Raw genomic sequence first — 17,844 nt, forward strand, 5'->3', positions numbered from 1 at the left:
TAGTTCGATCCAACAACACTGCTGCTGAACATTTTTTACTATCTATTGCATTGCTCATTTCTTCTGTCATTTCAATTAAAGCCATCAAAGTTGAAATATTAGCTGTGTATTCATATTGGTTCTCTTCTAGTATTCTATGTTTGTTTGTGAAACTCTCTAATCTGTTATTGGACACTTTTTCAATGATTTTAGAAAACTGTGGAAGTAAAGAAACAGGTCTATAATTTGTAAATTGGTGTTTGTCTCCAGTCTTATAAATTGGTGCAACTTTAGCTATTTTCATTTAGTTTTTGGGTATTTGAAATGATAGGTTACTAATATACATGAATGGTCCTGAGATCTCTTCTAGAACCTTTTTTATGGTTTCCATATCAATTCCATTACAATCAGTTGAAGTCTTAGATTACAGGATTATAACTATTTCCTCCTGTGTCACATTACTGAGGAACATGGAGTTGGGATTTGGCTCTATGGTATCATTATAGTCCTCAATTGAAACTGGGTCTGGAATCCTTTCTTCCAATTTTACAAAGTAATTATTGAAGCTTTCAACTACTTCCTTTATGTTGTCATTATTTGTGTTTCCGTCTAAGAAGTATTGGGGGTAATCCCCCCAAATATAAGCTTTGGCTTCAGCCTATTCCTTTTTCCGTCATTCTTTTTCTTTTCTTTTTGTGTGTAAATGTGTATGATTGTTAAATATGTATCATCTGTACTGTTAAACTGGTCACACAGAATGGTTGATGGTTGATTATATGATGGAAATAAACTTATTTCATTAACATAAACATATGGGACGCAGGTTGTCTTACGTCAGCACCAGAAGTGGTCAAATCAGCTGCTCACCTGGCAGGTTTTTTGGGGATGAATAGGGAAGTCCTTCTTTAGCTGTCGTCTTGTTTTATCATATATTGCTGCCTTTACACCTGTCAATGTTCACTTTTGTATGCGCATTAAATCAACAACAAATCTTGACTTTGGAGCAATGTTCACAGACTCTAGTATTAGATGCAATGTCATTGGGACCATGATTTATGTCATCACTTGTTCACACCTCCTCATATGGAAGATACTTTTCCTTCTTCATGTCTCAAGAACACACACATGCACGCACGCACACACACACACACACACACACATGCATGCACACACACACACACATTATTGTATGTGTGACCTTCTTGACAGCCTCTGAAAAAGGACCAACATTTTTAAATATATAAAGATTTATATTTACAACATTAATAATATATACATACTATGCAAATATAAAAAAGGTAAGCTTTTTGTAAATTTGTTCTGGATTTAGTTTTTTGTAATTGGTTTTCAATCTTCAATATTTACTTCAAGTTATTATGATTTCTCTCTCTCTTTCTCTCTCTCTCTCTCTCTCTCTCTCTCTCTCCACCTATCTACCTATATATATATATATATATATATATATATATATATATATATATATATATATATATATATATATATATATATATATATATATATATATATATATATATATATATATATATATTGTTTTGATTCATTTCAATATTTTACATACACTTGTTATTACATATGTTGACCAGATGTTGAGATATTTGCTGGGAGTCCATATTGGTTCTCCACCAGCGTCCCACTTTTGTTGATAAATAAATCTAATCGGCTATTGAATAGTTTTTCCATGATTTTGGAGAATGGTGGAAGTAATGAAACTGGTGTGTAGTTAGTAAACTGGTGTATGTCTCCATTCTTAGAAATTTCTGTCTATGAGCTCACTCAAGTCCTCAACTGAGCCATCATCTGCTTTTGGAAATCTTTGTTCCACATTTTTTCTGATATTAACAAAGTAATCATTAAAACGTTCAACTATTTGGTTCATATTGTCATTTTTTGTATTTCCATGTAGAAAGTACTGGGGGTAATCTTTCTTAGCAGCATTTTTAATGATGCTATTTAGGATGCCCCATGTTGCTCTCATGTTGTTTCTGTTCTTCTTTAATAATTGTCTGTAGTATTCCTTCTTACATGTTCCTAGTATACCAATTAGCTTCTTTTTATATTTCTTATACTTATTTTCTGCCTCTATAGATGTCTGTGTTATTAATATTCCATATAATGTCTTTTTTTTGTGACAAGCATTTTTCAGTCCTTTTGTCATCCATGGTTGGTTGTTTTTCTTTTGCTTCTTACTAACTTCTTTCCATGGACAACATAAACATTGATATTATACATGTGGGCCAATATATATATATATATATATATATATATACTGTATATAAATGCTGTTAAATGTAGCTTTGATGTGGCAAGCTACTTTTGCAGTGTAGCTTGTAGTGTAGCGTGCTACAATTCTCTGAGGATAGCTTAGCTCCATTTAATTGAGAGTAACTTGTAGCTTAGCTTACTACATTGTCCAGGTAGCTTGCCCATCACTGTCTATTTGGCCTAGCTCACATGTCAATAGTTTGAATACTGCAAACTTCAATACAGTAACACCTCATTTGTTCTGCAGACGTCCAGCGGGTGTCAGCGGGGAGTCATGAAGAGGAGTGGCACACCAGTGTGGGACAGAAGGAGCTACAGGCCCCCTCCCACATTAAAGAGGAGCAGCTTCATGATGAAGATGAAGCTCAGTCCTTACAGCTTCATCACAGTCAAAGTGAGGAGAACAGAGGGGCGGAGCTTGTAAGTCAACACATCACAGAAGCTGATGGAGAGCATTGTGAAGATATCAAGTCAGAACCAGACAGCATCTTTGCTCCACTGTCAGACATGGACCACATGATGTCACACTCTTCTGATCACAGTGACCACATCCAAAAACCTTTGGAGAGTAAAAATGACTCTAAAGGTGATACGAGACATCACACTAACAACAAACACTTTGACTGCTCTGAATGTGGGAAATCATTTAGATGGAAGAGTCATTTTACAGAACACATGAGAATACATACTGGAGAGAAACCTTTTAATTGCTCTGTTTGTAAGAAGAGTTTCTCCAGAAAGGGTGACATGACCACACACATGAGAACACACACTGGAGAGAAACTTTTTACTTGCTCTGTTTGTGCTAAAAGATTCAACACTAAGAATGACATGGTATTACACATGAGAACACACACAGGTGAGAAACCTTTTACTTGCTCTGTTTGTAAGAAGAGTTTCTCCAGAAAGGAAATCATGACCACACACATGAGAACACACACAGGTGAGAAACCTTTTACTTGCTCTTTTTGTAAGAAGAGTTTCTCCAGAAAGGATATCATGACCACACACATGAGAACACACACTGGAGAGAAACCGTTTAGTTGCACTGTGTGTGATAAGATGTTCAGGTATAAGTATCAGGTCAGTAGACACAAGTGTGTAACAGTCATGGAAGCTGCAGGGATTTTAAAACACTTAAGCAGTGATTGTGCTAAATGTAGTTTAAAAACACAGCATGTTTAATATGAATGTATATTTGATGTTGTATGTAGTGCTTCTCATCTTCTAGTCTTATATGTTGTCCTGTACTTACTTTTTAAGTTGTGTGCATGTATTGAATGTTATATATGACGCTACTATTTTATTTTATTTTATCATTGTTGAAGAGAGGACATCTTATTTTCATGTGGTTTTTTTTTGTGACTTATAAAATCAATTTGTTTCCATTGCATTTTATTGTTATTATCCAACTAAAAGTATGAATGAATAAAATGGTTAACAAAATGTGGACTCTGGTAGATTAGCAGCATTGTTACATCATGGATGTTAACTACTGCAAAACATCAACAAAGAAGAAAAATGCTGAAGTTAGCAACACATCACTGAACTTTAGAGCCATCGTGAGTGGAGTTGCTTGTTTTTATTGCTGCATTTGTACTTATTTCACCTCACATCTTCACTTTTAATCCTAAAGTCTTCTTCACATATATTGTTGTAGGCTTCTAACATTTATGTTTCTGATGTGTGTGTGTAGTCTGTGGAAAGGGTTGTTGTCCCTTGTGGATCCAATTGTTCACTTGCACAGATACATCTTCATCATCATCATCCTCATCACCATTGTCATGCTCATCATCATCAGACGTCACCAGTCCGCTACTGGACGAAACCTTAGCATTATTTTTTTAATATAAGTGTGACCTCATTATTCCTTGATAATAAGACTAAAAATACAGATTTAAGCACTGTATTAGAGTGCTTCTTGTAGTACTCCAACTCGCCACACTGAGAAGTGGGGGCGATCATGAGCTAGCAGATGCATGTTGCTATCATGTTTTATCAGCGAGGAAGACAGCATTTGTGTTTACTTTTTGTCAGATCCAAGTTTTAATGCTCTGCTGAATAAATGAATCACTATGGCTGCCAATATGGAGGATTATTTATATATTTAATCAAATATTTCTTTTAACAGGTAGAAAAATGACACCACAATAAAAGTGAAACAGCAGCAGGACTCAGTAAATATTTTATTAATTGACTAATTAATTAACTATAAAGAGTAACATGACAGTGGATATTTCACAAGTTGACTACTAATAAAGTAAAAAGATGTAGCACAAATGATGTGTATATATGTTAGCCAATAACAAGTCCGTCTGTAAGGCACACAAACACATTTATTCAACATCGTTATGATGTAACATGGAAGATGCTAACGTTAAGCTAACTAGCGAGGTGATGCTGTGAAGAGCTGCTCCGCAAAGTTGGCATACAACCAAAAATGACTTTAAAATGTTATTATTAATGTTCACTTTCAATGTATTTATTTGGAACATGTCAAAACTTTACAAGCACAACTTTTGCTCAAGTGATCAAGCGTCCAACATGAGTGGAAGAAGCAGAGCTTGTCTGGTCCCCCCCAGTGTAAAAACTAAATGCTTGTCTGGTCCCCCCCAGTGTAAAAACTAAATGCTTGTCTGGTCCCCCCCAGTGTAAAAACTAAATGCTTGTCTGGTCCCCCCCAGGGTAAAAACTAAATGCTTGTCTGGTCCCCCCCAGTGTAAAAACTAAATGCTTGTCTGGTCCCCCCCAGTGTAAAAACTAAATGCTTGTCTGGTCCCCCCCAGTGTAAAAAGTAAATGCCACTCAATGATGTGTTGAGTTGAGTTGAGTGTATTTATTTATATGTCACATTTAAAACAAGCTCAGTTGGCCAAAGTGCTGTACAGACATAAGACATAAGGTGCACATAGTGTCACATTAACATGGTAACACAGGAGGATGAATACAATACAATAGTAAAATATACCTTAAAAGAAGTGCAGAATATATCACCTAAAATACTAAAATGGAATAAATAAATACAAAAGGTTAAAACAAGAAATTAAAAAAATACAACCAAGATATCCTGCCTAACTGGATTTGAACGCCAGGGAGTAAAAATATGTTTTTAGACTTAAGATTTAGTTTTAGATCTAACATTTAGTTTTAGATTTAAGATTTAGGTTTAGATTTAACATTTAAATATAATATTTAGAGTCAACATTTAATGTGATAAAAGTGAGTTAAATCTGAGAAAAGTGAGTTAAATCTGAGAAATATATCTGCTAGAAAAGTGTGACTGAACTTTTGCACCCCATAGATATGGGCATCTACATCCACCCATCCATCCATTTTCTACCGCTTGTCCCTCTCGATGTTATGGGCGTGGCTGGAGCCTATCCGTGCTGCACTCGGGCGGAAGGCGGGGTACACCCTGGTACACCAGGACCTTCTTATTATGAGGCACCAGCACTAACCTCTATACCACCGTGCTACCCATGCAAGTTAATATCTATGATTATTATCCATTATTTTGTCTTGCAGCATGATATTATTAGTAATAAAATACATTTAGGCACTCATTTTAATGCAGCTAAAGTAAGACAACAATTTCTGATGAATAGGCCAGGATGTCTTGAGAGTGTTTAATCACTCACTGTAGTTTTCCAACGTATCACAGCGGGTGCAAAGTTATTTTCCACTGAATAGTTTGTAAATATCACATGTAACGCTGGCGTGAACGATGAGGCTCGCCCTTCAAAATGGATTCCGGTAAACATCCAAACCCCTCTATACCAGTCAGCTTCATCCAGCAGGCGGCAGGGAGCCCACGTCACGTCATAGGTCATACGTTAGATTGGCATTTTTTTAAAGAAAACGTTCCAATTAAGTGTACAGAGTGCACATTATACAAACATTTTTATTTACGTATTTCTATTGTTATTTAAAAATAGTTTTCTTTTTTACATTCTGCAATTTGGTGCCCCCTCCAAAGGATGGCGCCCCAGACGGCCGCCTGGCTCGCCTGTCAGGAAAGCTGGCCCTGGGTCTCGGCCTCCTATGCTCCGGCTCTTTGGCTTCAAGCCGGTAGACGCAGCGGAAGGTTATGTTCCTGATGGTGTTTGCTGGAACTTTGAGCTGATGTTCCATGAAGGACTGCACGCGGTCCTTTCAGGATCTTCCTCAGTCTATGTCACGACGTGGACTTGGGCGACGCAAATTATTGCGTGGGTTGCTTTCCCAAGATGCAAACAAACTGAAGTGGACATGGCGTGGAGGCAAGGACATTATTTATTTTAACACTAACAAAAAGTACCAACAAAAGGTGCGCACAAAGGCGGAGGTACAAACTTGGCTAATGAAAACAAAAACGAGCACAAAGGCAGAAACTATGAACATGAAACAAAACTCGCTAACTGTGACATGAACAAACAAAACTTACGTGGCATGGCATGTAGCATAACTGTGAACAGGCATGAGTATCAGAAGTAGCAAGGGTACAGAAGTAAACAGAGTTAATGTCGCCAGGACGATCAACAGAAAAAGACAGGCTTAAATAACAGTGACATGATTAGTGACAGGTGTGTGAGTCCAAACGTGGAACAGGTGAAACTAATGGTTGCTATGGTGATAAAACAAGGGAGTGAAAAAGCAGGAACCAAAAAGAGTCTAAAAACCAAACAGGACATAACTTTAAAAAAAAACATGATCACATACATGACAGTCTCCCCCCTTAAGGACAGATACTAGATGTCCAAAACACAAAACAAAAAACAAGGCAGGATCGAGAGTCATGGGAGGGTGGGAGGGGGACATGGCGGTGGGTCGCCAGCCCAAGTGTCCCCGTATCCACCGGGGCAGAGTTAGGTGGCAGCGACGCTTAGAACGCCACTGCACCTGACGAGATGGGCAACCCGGGAATGGCCACATCCGTGGCCGATGAGGAGGTGGACGCACTTGGCGTGGCAGACGCCCAAGAAATGGCCACATCCGTGGCCGATGAGGAGGTGGGCGCGTCGTCGTGGCGGGCGGAGAAGCTTGGCATGGTGCGGCAGGCAGCGAAGCTTGGCGTGGTGTGGCAGACGAAACAGGCATGGAAGCAGCAGACGAAGCAGGCTCGGGTGCAGCAGACGAAGCAGGCGGCGAAGCTTGGCGTGGCGGGTCTTGGCGTGGCGTGTCTTGGCGTGGTGTGTCTTAGCGTGGCGGGTCTTGGCTTGGCGGGTCTTGGCTTGGCGGTGCTTGGCTTGGCGGTGCTTGGCTTGGTGGTGCTTGGCTTGGTGGTGCTTGGCATGGGTCTTGGCTTGGTTGGTCTTGGCGTGGGTCCTGGCTTGTGTCCTGGCTTGAGTCCTGGCTGCGTGGAGCTGCTACGGGCGGCGCTTGGCGGTGTGGAGCTGCCAAGGGCGGCGCTTGGCGGCGTGGAGCTGCTACGGGCGGCGCCTGGCGGCGTGGAGCTGCTACGGGCGGCGCTTGGCGGCATGGAGCAGCTACGGTCGGCGCTTGGCGGCGTGGAGCAGCTACAGGAACCTGCCGTGGTGTAGCTACAGGAACCTGCCATGGTGCAGGTACAGGAACCTGCCGTGGTGCAGGTACAGGAACCTGCCGTGGTACAGGTACAGGAACCTGCCGTGGTGCAGGTACAGGAACCTGCCGTGGTGCTTGGCGTGGTGAAGGTCCTGGTACTTGACGTGGTAGAGTTGGTGCTAGCCTTGGTGCTAGCCGTGGTGCAGCGACTGGTGCTAGCCATGGTGCAGCGACTGGTGCTAGCCTTGGACTTAGCGCTAGCCTTGGCGCTAGCTTTGGACTTGGCGCTAGCTTTGGTGCCGGTGGAGGTGGCCGGGCGTTGCGGCTTGGCAGGCCGAAAGACCGGTGGTGGCGGCCAGGCTGGAGGCTGTGGCTTGACATGGTGTTGAACTGCTGGTAGCGGCCGGGCTGGAGGCTGTGGCTTGACATGACGCAGCTGAGCCACCCCACTAGTACCGTTCCCCGCCCTAGCCACCCCCCCACTCAAGGAGCGGATACCAGTCGCGCTCCCCGCGGTCTGGAACCGTTTTTTGGGGTGGGTGGAGGGAGGTAAGGAGGAGGGCAGAATCCTCCCCTTTGAATTGTCCAAAATGTCTTTAATTTTTTTCTACCTGGGATTGAGTGGGCGGAAAAAAAGAAAAGTCCTGTGATGTGGGCGGGGCATGAAAATCAGATGGCTGTGACTGACAAGCTCTAATGTCCAAAAACATGTTCTGATAATGTTCAATCATGGTCTTTGAGTCTTTTGTTGGAGGCGCGTGATCAAAAGTGAAAGAGTTCAGAGAAAAAAAATCAAGAGACTCCTGGGAGAAATGGAGAATTAAGTGCCTCTCAGTGCTTACCGTCGAGGACGTGGAAGACCTCTACCTATTTGGAACCGTGATCGCTGGCCATCTGCTGATTGGGCTGGGCATTGCTTTGGTGTATCGTCAAATTCGAAAGATGATGGCAGACATTCAAGGAGCCCAAAGGCTGCCCATCGCAATGGAAGACATGGGTCCAGCTGTGGGAACACAGACTGTGGCGAGTTCAGAACTGAATCGTAAGTTGGATCAGGACTCTCTCCAGCGGCTGCAGCGCTTGCAGAACTCTGCTGCTCGTCTTTTAACCAAAACCAAACGACGTGAGCACATTACCCCTGTACTGGCTTCCCTTCATTGGCTACCAGTTACATTTAGAGTTCATTTTAGAATTGTAGTTATGGTTTATAAATGCTTACACCAAGAAGCCCCGCCCTATCTTATTGAGCTGCTGCAGCCTTGTTGTCCCAGCAGGACTCTGAAGTCTTCAGACCAGCTTCTCCTGGCTGTCCCAAGAACTTGGCTAAAAACCAGAGGAGATGGATCCTTCTCAGTGGCAGGGCCCAGACTGTGGATCAACCTTCCACTATCTATTAGATCCTCCCAGTCTCTGAGACTATTTCAATATAAAAACATATTTTTACTCCCTGGCGTTCAAATCCAGTTAGGCAGGAAATCTTGGTTGTTGTTTTTTTATTTCTTGTTTTAACCTTTTGTAATTATTTATTAAATTTTAGTATTTTAGGTGATATTGTCTGCACTTCTTTTAAGGTATATTTTACTATTGTATTGTATTCATCCTCCTGTGTTACCATGTTAATGTGACACTATGTGCACCTTATGTCTTATGTCTGTACAGCACTTTGGCCAACTGAGCTTGTTGTAAATGTGACATAGAAATAAATACACTCAACTCAACTGAACACATCATTGAGTGGCATTTACTTTTTACACTGGGGGGGACCAGACAAGCATTTACTTTTTACACTGGGGGGGACCAGACAAGCATTTAGTTTTTACACTGGGGGGGACCAGACAAGCATTTAGTTTTTACACTGGGGGGGACCAGACAAGCTCTGCTTCTTCCACTCATGTTGGACGCTTGATCACTTGAGCAAAAGTTGTGTTTGTAAAGTTTTGTCATGTTCCAAATACATTGAAAGTGAACATTAATAATAACATTTTAAAGTAATTTTTGGTTGTATGCCAACTTTGCGGAGCAGCTCTTCACAGCATCACCTCGCTAGTTAGCTTAACGCTAGCATCTTCCATGTTCCATCATAACGATGTTGAATAAATGTGTTTGTGTGCCTTACAGGCGGACTTGTTATTGGCTAACATATATACACATCATTTGTGCTACATGTTTTTACTTTATTAGTACATTAACCTCCAGTCTTCACACAGTGAGCGTAGAAATGAGTTTAACATTGGGGGGGACATCAATTTATATCCCAAAATAATGTTAGGACAAATAAATGATTACACAGTATCAGTATCAGTCTATGTTAAGCATTTTATGTAGCATTCCCATTTTACACTTTTTAGTCAACTCTTCTGAAATATCCACTGTCATGTTACTCTTTATAGTTTATTAATTAGTCAATTAATAAAATATTAACTGAGTCCTGCTGCTTTCACTTTTATTGTGGTGTCATTTTTCTACCTGTTAAGAGAAGTATTTAATCTTAAATATATAAATAATCCTCCATATTGGCAGCCATAGTGATTCATTTATTCAGCAGAGCATTAAAACTTGGATCTGACAAAAAGTAAACACAAATGCTGTCTTCCTCGCTCATAAAACATGATAGCAACATGCATCTGCTAGCTCATGATCGCCCCCACTTCTCAGTGTGGCGAGTTGGAGTACTACAAGAAGCACTCTAATACAGTGCTTAAATCTGTATTTTTAGTCTTATTATCAAGGAATAATGAGGTCACACTTATATTAAAACATTAATGCTAAGGTTTTGTCCAGTAGTGGGCCGGTGATGATGATGATGATGATGATGAAGATGTATAAGTGCAAGTGAACAATTGGATCCACAAGGGACAACAACCCTTTCCACAGACTACACACACACATCAGAAACATAAATGTTAGAAGCCTACAACAATATATGTGAAGAAGACTTTAGGATTAAAAGTGAAGATGTGAGGTGAAATAAGTACAAATGCAGCAATAAAAACAAGCAACTCCACTCACGATGGCTCTAAAGTTCAGTGATGTGTTGCTAACTTCAGCATTTTTCTTCTTTGTTGATGTTTTGCAGTAGTTAACATCCATGATGTAACAATGCTGCTAATCTACCAGAGTCCACATTTTGTTAACCATTTTATTCATTCATACTTTTAAGTGGATAATAACATCAATAAAATGCAATGGAAAAAATGTGTGGAAAAAAAACAATGAAAATAATAAGATGTCCTGTCTTCAAAGATGAGAAAATAGAATAAAATAGTAGCTACATATATAATATTCAATACATGCACACAACTTAAAAAGTAACTACAGGACAACATATAAGACTAGAAGATGAGAAGCACTACATACAACATCAAATATACATTCATATTAAACATGCTGTGTTTTTAAACTACATTTAGCACAATCACTGTGTGATGGCCATAGTGGTCCATCGAGGCGTATATATATAATAAATATTGCCAGTCACAATTAACTTGTGCTCAGCTGGGAAAATAAATATATATATATATATACTTAATATGTCATCAATTTACTCATTATAAACTGTTACAGGCGTATTAAAATAAATCATGTTAATATAAATATGTAACGTAATAAAATGTGGGGATATAAAAGGCATCTGGTGCTATCAGACCGGGCGGAAGCGGAAATTGAGGTCACAAACCACCTAGGAGCACCTGTCAGACCCAGCGTTTTTTGCTACGGAGCCACTTCATGGAAGAATCCTCATTCTTTACCTTTTTTGTGGACTTTCCATTGGCCTGTGGAGAACCGGGACAACAGAGACTTTTTCCAGGAGGACTTTGAGTTGGATACGCAGACGCGGTACCGAGAGTACGTAGCTGCGGCTTCCAAACATTTCATCGGTTGCACGTACGTGTGTGCCGCTATGTGCATGTCACGTACGCAACTTTGGGGACTTTGGGGAAATATATGTGTTATATAAACTTTGGGGAGGTGAACGGTACTTTGGGCTGTGGGATTGAGTGTTTTGTGCGGGTGTTTGAGATGTATTGGCGGGTTATATGGACGGGAGGGGGGAGGTGTTTGTTATGCGGGATTAATTTGTGGCATATTAAATATAAGCCTGGTTGTGTTGTGGCTAATAGTTATACATGTCTTGTGTTTATTTACTGTATTAATTATTTCCAGCTGAATATCAGGTCCCACCCGTGACTCCTTAAATTGCGTAGTGGCAGAGACACCAGGAGAACATGGGTGCGTTTGTTACAGCTGTTTAAGTGTTTTTAAATCCCTGCAGCTTCCATGACTGTTACACACTTGTGTTTACTGGCCTGATACTTATACCTGAACCTTTTATCACACACAGTGCAACTAAACGGTTTCTTTCCAGTGTGTGTTCTCATGTGTGTGGTCATGTTTTGCTTTCTGGAGAAACTCTTCTTACAAACAGAGCAAGTAAAAGGTTTCTCACCTGTGTGTGTTCTCATGTGTAATATCATGTCATACTTGGTGTTGAATCGTTTAGCACAAGCTGAGCAAGCAAAACGTTTCTCTCCAGTGTGTGTTTTCATGTGTGTGGTCATGCATTCCTTTCTGGAGAAACTCTTCTTACAAACAGGGCAAGTAAACGGTTTCTCACCTGTGTGTGTTCTCATGTGTACTATCTTGTCATTGTTAGTGTTAAATCTTTTAGCACAAGCTGAGCAAGCAAAAGGTTTCTCTCCAGTGTGTGTTCTCATGTGTGTGGTCATGTCACCCTTTCTGGAGAAACTCTTCTTACAAACAGAGCAAGTAAAAGGTTTCTCACGTGTGTGTGTTCTCATGTGCAATATAATTTCCTTCTTCGTGATGAATCTTTTAGCACAAGCTGAGCAAGCAAAAGGTTTCTCTCCAGTGTGTGTTCTCATATGTGTGGTCATGTGTTCCTTTTTGGAGAAACTCTTCTTACAAACAAAGCAAGTAAAAGGTTTCTCACCTGTGTGTGTTCTCATGTGTGTGGTCATTGCATACTTAGTGTTGAATCTTTTAGCACAAGCTGAGCAGGTAAAAGGTTTCTCTCCAGTGTGTGTCCTCCTCATGTGTCTGGTCATGACACCCTTTCTGGAGAAACTCTTCTTACAAACAGAGCAAGTAAAAGGTTTCTCTCCAGTGTGTGTTCTCATGTGTCTTGTACAATCACTCTTCAGTCTAAATGATTTCCCACATTCAGAGCAGTCAAAGTGTTTGTTGTTAGTGTGATGTCTCGTATCACCTTTAGAGTCATTTTTACTCTCCAAAGGTTTTTGGATGTGGTCACTGTGATCAGAAGAGTGTGACATCATGTGGTCCATGTCTGACAGTGGAGCAAAGATGCTGTCTGGTTCTGACTTGATATCTTCACAATGCTCTCCATCAGCTTCTGTGATGTGTTGACTTACAAGCTCCGCCCCTCTGTTCTCCTCACTTTGACTGTGATGAAGCTGGAAGGACTGAGCTTCATCTTCATCATGAAGCTGCTCCTCTTTAATGTGGGAGGGGGCCTGTAGCTCCTTCTGTCCCACACTGGTGTGCCACTCCTCTTCATGACTCCCCGCTGACACCCGCTGGACGTCTGCAGAACAAATGAGGTGTTACTGTATTGAAGTTTGCAGTATTCAAACTATTGACATGTGAGCTAGGCCAAATAGACAGTGATGGGCAAGCTACCTGGACAATGTAGTAAGCTAAGCTACAAGTTACTCTCAATTAAATGGAGCTAAGCTATCCTCAGAGAATTGTAGCACGCTACACTACAAGCTACACTGCAAAAGTAGCTTGCCACATCAAAGCTACATTTAATATATATATTAGTATCTTAGTGACTTAGTGACTGTGTCACAAACCTGGGGGTAATGTTTGACTCAGATTTTAAGTTTGAAAAACAAATCAGCAGCGTCGTACAAAAAAGCTTTTATCAACTACGCCAAACAGCGAAAGTGAAACCGTTTCTGTCAGGACATGATCTTGAGAAATTAATCCATGCCTTTATCTTGACTGGTCTAGGCTACTGCAATACCCTGTATGTAGGCATTAGCCAGGACTCCCTCGCCCGCCTGCAGCTCGTGCAGAACTCTGCTGCTCGTCTGCTAACACAGACCCGCAGGTGTGAGCACATCACCCCTATAATAGCGTCCCTTCACTGGCTCCCTGTGCGTTACCCAATACATTTTAAACTCCTACTATTTGTTTTTAAATGTCTAAACAACCTCGTTCCAACATATCTCTCCGACCTCCTTCAGCCTTACTGCCCCACCCGATCCCTAAGATCAGCCGATCAGCTGCTGTTGACGGTCCCTGACACAAGGCTGAAGCTTAGAGGTGACAGAGCTTTCGCCGTTGCTGCTCCCAAGGTCTGGAACGACTTACCTCTGAGTGTTAGACAGGCCTCCTGTCTTCCTGTTTTTAAATCGCTCTTAAAAACATACTTTTATTCCATGGCTTTTAACACTGAGTGATCTCCATCCTGCTATGGCGTCCCACAATGCATATTTTCAAATATGTAAAAAAAAAGAAAGAAAAAGAAAGTCCAATGCTCATTTGTTTTTGTTTTTTGTTTTCCATTGTTTTCATTTTGTTATAATGTCTGTTAAGGCTACAGCACTGAATACAGTACTATAGCACATGCATGTTGTATGCATGCATGTGTGATGCATCATGTTGTATGCATGCATGTGTGATGTATCATGTTGTATGCATGCATGTGTGATGTATCATGTTGTATGCATGCATGTGTGATGTATCATGTTGTATGCATGCATGTGTGATGTATCATGTTGTATGCATGCATGTGTGATGTATCATGTTGTATGCTTGCATGTGTGATGTATCATGTTGTATGCATGCATGTGTGATGTATCATGTTGTATGCATGCATGTGTGATGTATCATGTTGTATGCATGCATGTGTGATGTATCATGTTGTATGCTTGCATGTGTGATGTATCATGTTGTATGCTTGCATGTTCCAAATGAACTCAAAGTCAAGTCAACTCAACTCAACTAACACTTGGTGGACATTCAAGCCACAAAATGCAAATGGAGTATTGTTGGTGTATTTTGGATGGTTATAGAGGACCTCCCATTGGCTCCATTGCAAGTGGACTTGTATTTATATTGTATTAGATGATATGTGGATGTTGTGCTTACTTGGACTGTGATGAAGCTGTGAGGACTCAGGTGCTTTGTCTTCATGCTCTTCAGTCTTCACAGAGACAACAATCAGTGGAAACTTGCTGACATCATCCTCCTCCTGCCCTACAACACACTCTCCCTCCTCTTCCTCTTTAAAATAAGGGGGCTGTGGATCTTCCTTGTCCCCTTTAAAATGTGAGGGCTGTGGATCCTCTAAAGTGAAACTGTCCCCCTGTAGATGAGGGAGACATTCTTCTCGGTGTACAATCAGCTGATGGATGTCTACAGGACACAAACAAAACACATTTTAACTCCTACATGCTAAATATTAAATTGTACATGAAGTATAGGGCTATGGCTATTGAACATTTTATTAATCAAGTGTTCTACTGGAAATGTTTTCGATTAATCTGGATAAAACATAGTGTTGCTTGGTTAAAGGGGAACATTATCACAATTTCAGAAGGGTTAAAACCATTAAAAATCAGTTCCCAGTGGCTTATTTTATTTTTCGAAGTTTTTTTCTAAATTTTACCCATCACGCAATATCCCTAAAAAAAGCTTCAAAGTGCCTGATTTTAACCATCGTTATATACACCCGTCCATTTTCCTGTGACGTCACATAGTGATGCCAATACAAACAAACATGGCGGATAGAACAGCAAGCTATAGCGACATTAGCTCGGATTCAGACTCGGATTTCAGCGGCTTAAGCGCTTCAACAGATTACGAATGTATTGAAACGGATGGTTGTAGTGTGGAGGCAGGTAGCGAAAACAAAATTGAAGAAGAAACTGAAGCTATTGATTCATATCGGTTTGAACCGTATGCAAGCGAAACCGACGAAAACGACACGACAGCCAGCGACACGGGAGAAAGCGAGGACGAATTCGGCGATCGCCTTCTAACCAACGATTGGTATGTGTTTGTTTGGCATTAAAGGAAACTAACAACTATGAACTAGGTTTACAGCATATGAAATACATTTGGCAACAACATGCACTTTGAGAGTGCAGACAGCCCAGTTTTCATCGATTAATATATTCTGTAGACATACCCTCATCCGCTCTCTTTTCCTGGGGGTCTGGCGACAGATTTCTTTGACTTTATCGTTGGGAATGCATCTGCTTTGAGTGTCGCAGGATATCCACACATTCTTGCCATCTCTGTCGTAGCATAGCTTTCGTCGGTAAAGTGTGCGGAACAAACGTCCAATATCTTGCCACTTTTGCATCTTTGGGCCACTGGTGCAACTTGAATCCGTCCTTGTTCGTGTTGTTACACCCTCCGACAACACACCGACGAGGCATGATGTCTCCAAGGTACGGAAAACAGTCGAAAAAACGGAAAATAACAGAGCTGATTTGACTCGGTGTTTGTATTGTGTTTGAGAAAATGGCGGATTGCTTACCGATGTGACGTCACGCTGTGACGTCATCGCTTCGAGAGCGAATAACAGAAAGGCGTTTAATTCGCTACATTATACACCCCCGCTACCACCAAACCCCACCCACCTCAACCGACTTACGGGGGGGGGTTGTATAATGTAGCCCGGAAGAGTTAGGGCTGCATGGGATTCTGGGTATTTGTTCTGTTGTGTTTATGTTGTGTTACAATGCGGATGTTCTCCCGAAATGTGTTTGTCATTCTTGTTTAGTGTGGGTTCACAGTGTGGCGCATATTTGTAACAGAATTAAAGTTGTTTATACGGCCACCCTCAGTGTGACCTGTATGGGTGTTGACCAAGTATGCATTGCAGTCACTCATGTGTGTCTGCAGAAGCCGCATACAACATGTAACTGGGCTGGCACGCTGCATGTACAGGTTGTAGAGGGCGCTAAAGGCAGTGCCATTACGGCACGCCCTTATTACTGTTGTTAGGGTGAAAATCAGCAGACATTCGTGAGAATAGTTACCCTGGAATTCGGGAGTCTCCCGGAAAAATCGGGAGGGTTGGCAAGTGTGATGCTGTCAAGCAGCATTCATATAAAATTCGCGGGCCGCACTAACATTACATTTTCATATTAAGGTACGGGCCGCGTGTCTGAGACCCCTGGTTTATACATAGCACAAAGCAAAAAAAAACTTTGTATGCAGTGTTATTTCATTTTAAATTTCAAAAGAGTTTTGTGGCTCCCATTGTTTTCTTTAATTTGTGAAACGGGTCAAAATGGCTCTTTGAGTGATAAAGGTTGCCGACCTCTGTAGTAGGTTAATGTAGCAGGTGTTGTAGTAGGTTAATGGCTGCACCAATATGAAGGAAATAACAGGTCCGTATAGCTTTTACACACATAAATAACTTGTCAAACCTGCCAGCTAGCAGGCTAGGTTTACAGCGTCAGTTACCATGGTAACTGACTCTGACTTTGTCTTACCTCTCTTATTTTTGGAGGTCAAACTCTGGAGCTTTACATACTCAGGAGTTTGCACTTAGCCTGCTCTCTGGAATATTCCCCCGGTGACTGTGTGAGTTTTGTGTAAACATGTTGATACACTTTGTTACAAACTGAGAGGAACATCAACCTCTCATAAATATTGTGTGTCTGAACATCCTCACATGACAATTCATCTTCCTATAGACAATCTATTGAAGAAAAGTGTTCATAATAAATATAAAGTTAGTAAAGATGTGAGAGTAAGAAGTAAACAAACCTGTTGTGTGTAACACAACTTGATGTTTTTCATGTTGTCGCTCCTTCTCCTCTTTTGTTGGACAAAGTTCCTCCTCGTACTCTGCTATGGTTCTTTCGCACATTTTCACACAATCACAACACTTTACACTCACACTTGATCTCTGCTTAGCGATGTGTTTTCATCTCTCTTTGTTAGCAGCTAACAAGCTAAGCTAACTAGCAAGCTAAGCTAGCTCTAGAAGCATCAAAGTGCGCTCAGACTAATATACAAACAGTTATTATGACTCTATTTAATAGAGTGTAATAAAGGACATATATGTGT

This window comes from Nerophis lumbriciformis, linkage group LG28 (genome assembly GCF_033978685.3).
Source record: "Nerophis lumbriciformis linkage group LG28, RoL_Nlum_v2.1, whole genome shotgun sequence".
Taxonomy (NCBI): domain Eukaryota; kingdom Metazoa; phylum Chordata; class Actinopteri; order Syngnathiformes; family Syngnathidae; genus Nerophis; species Nerophis lumbriciformis.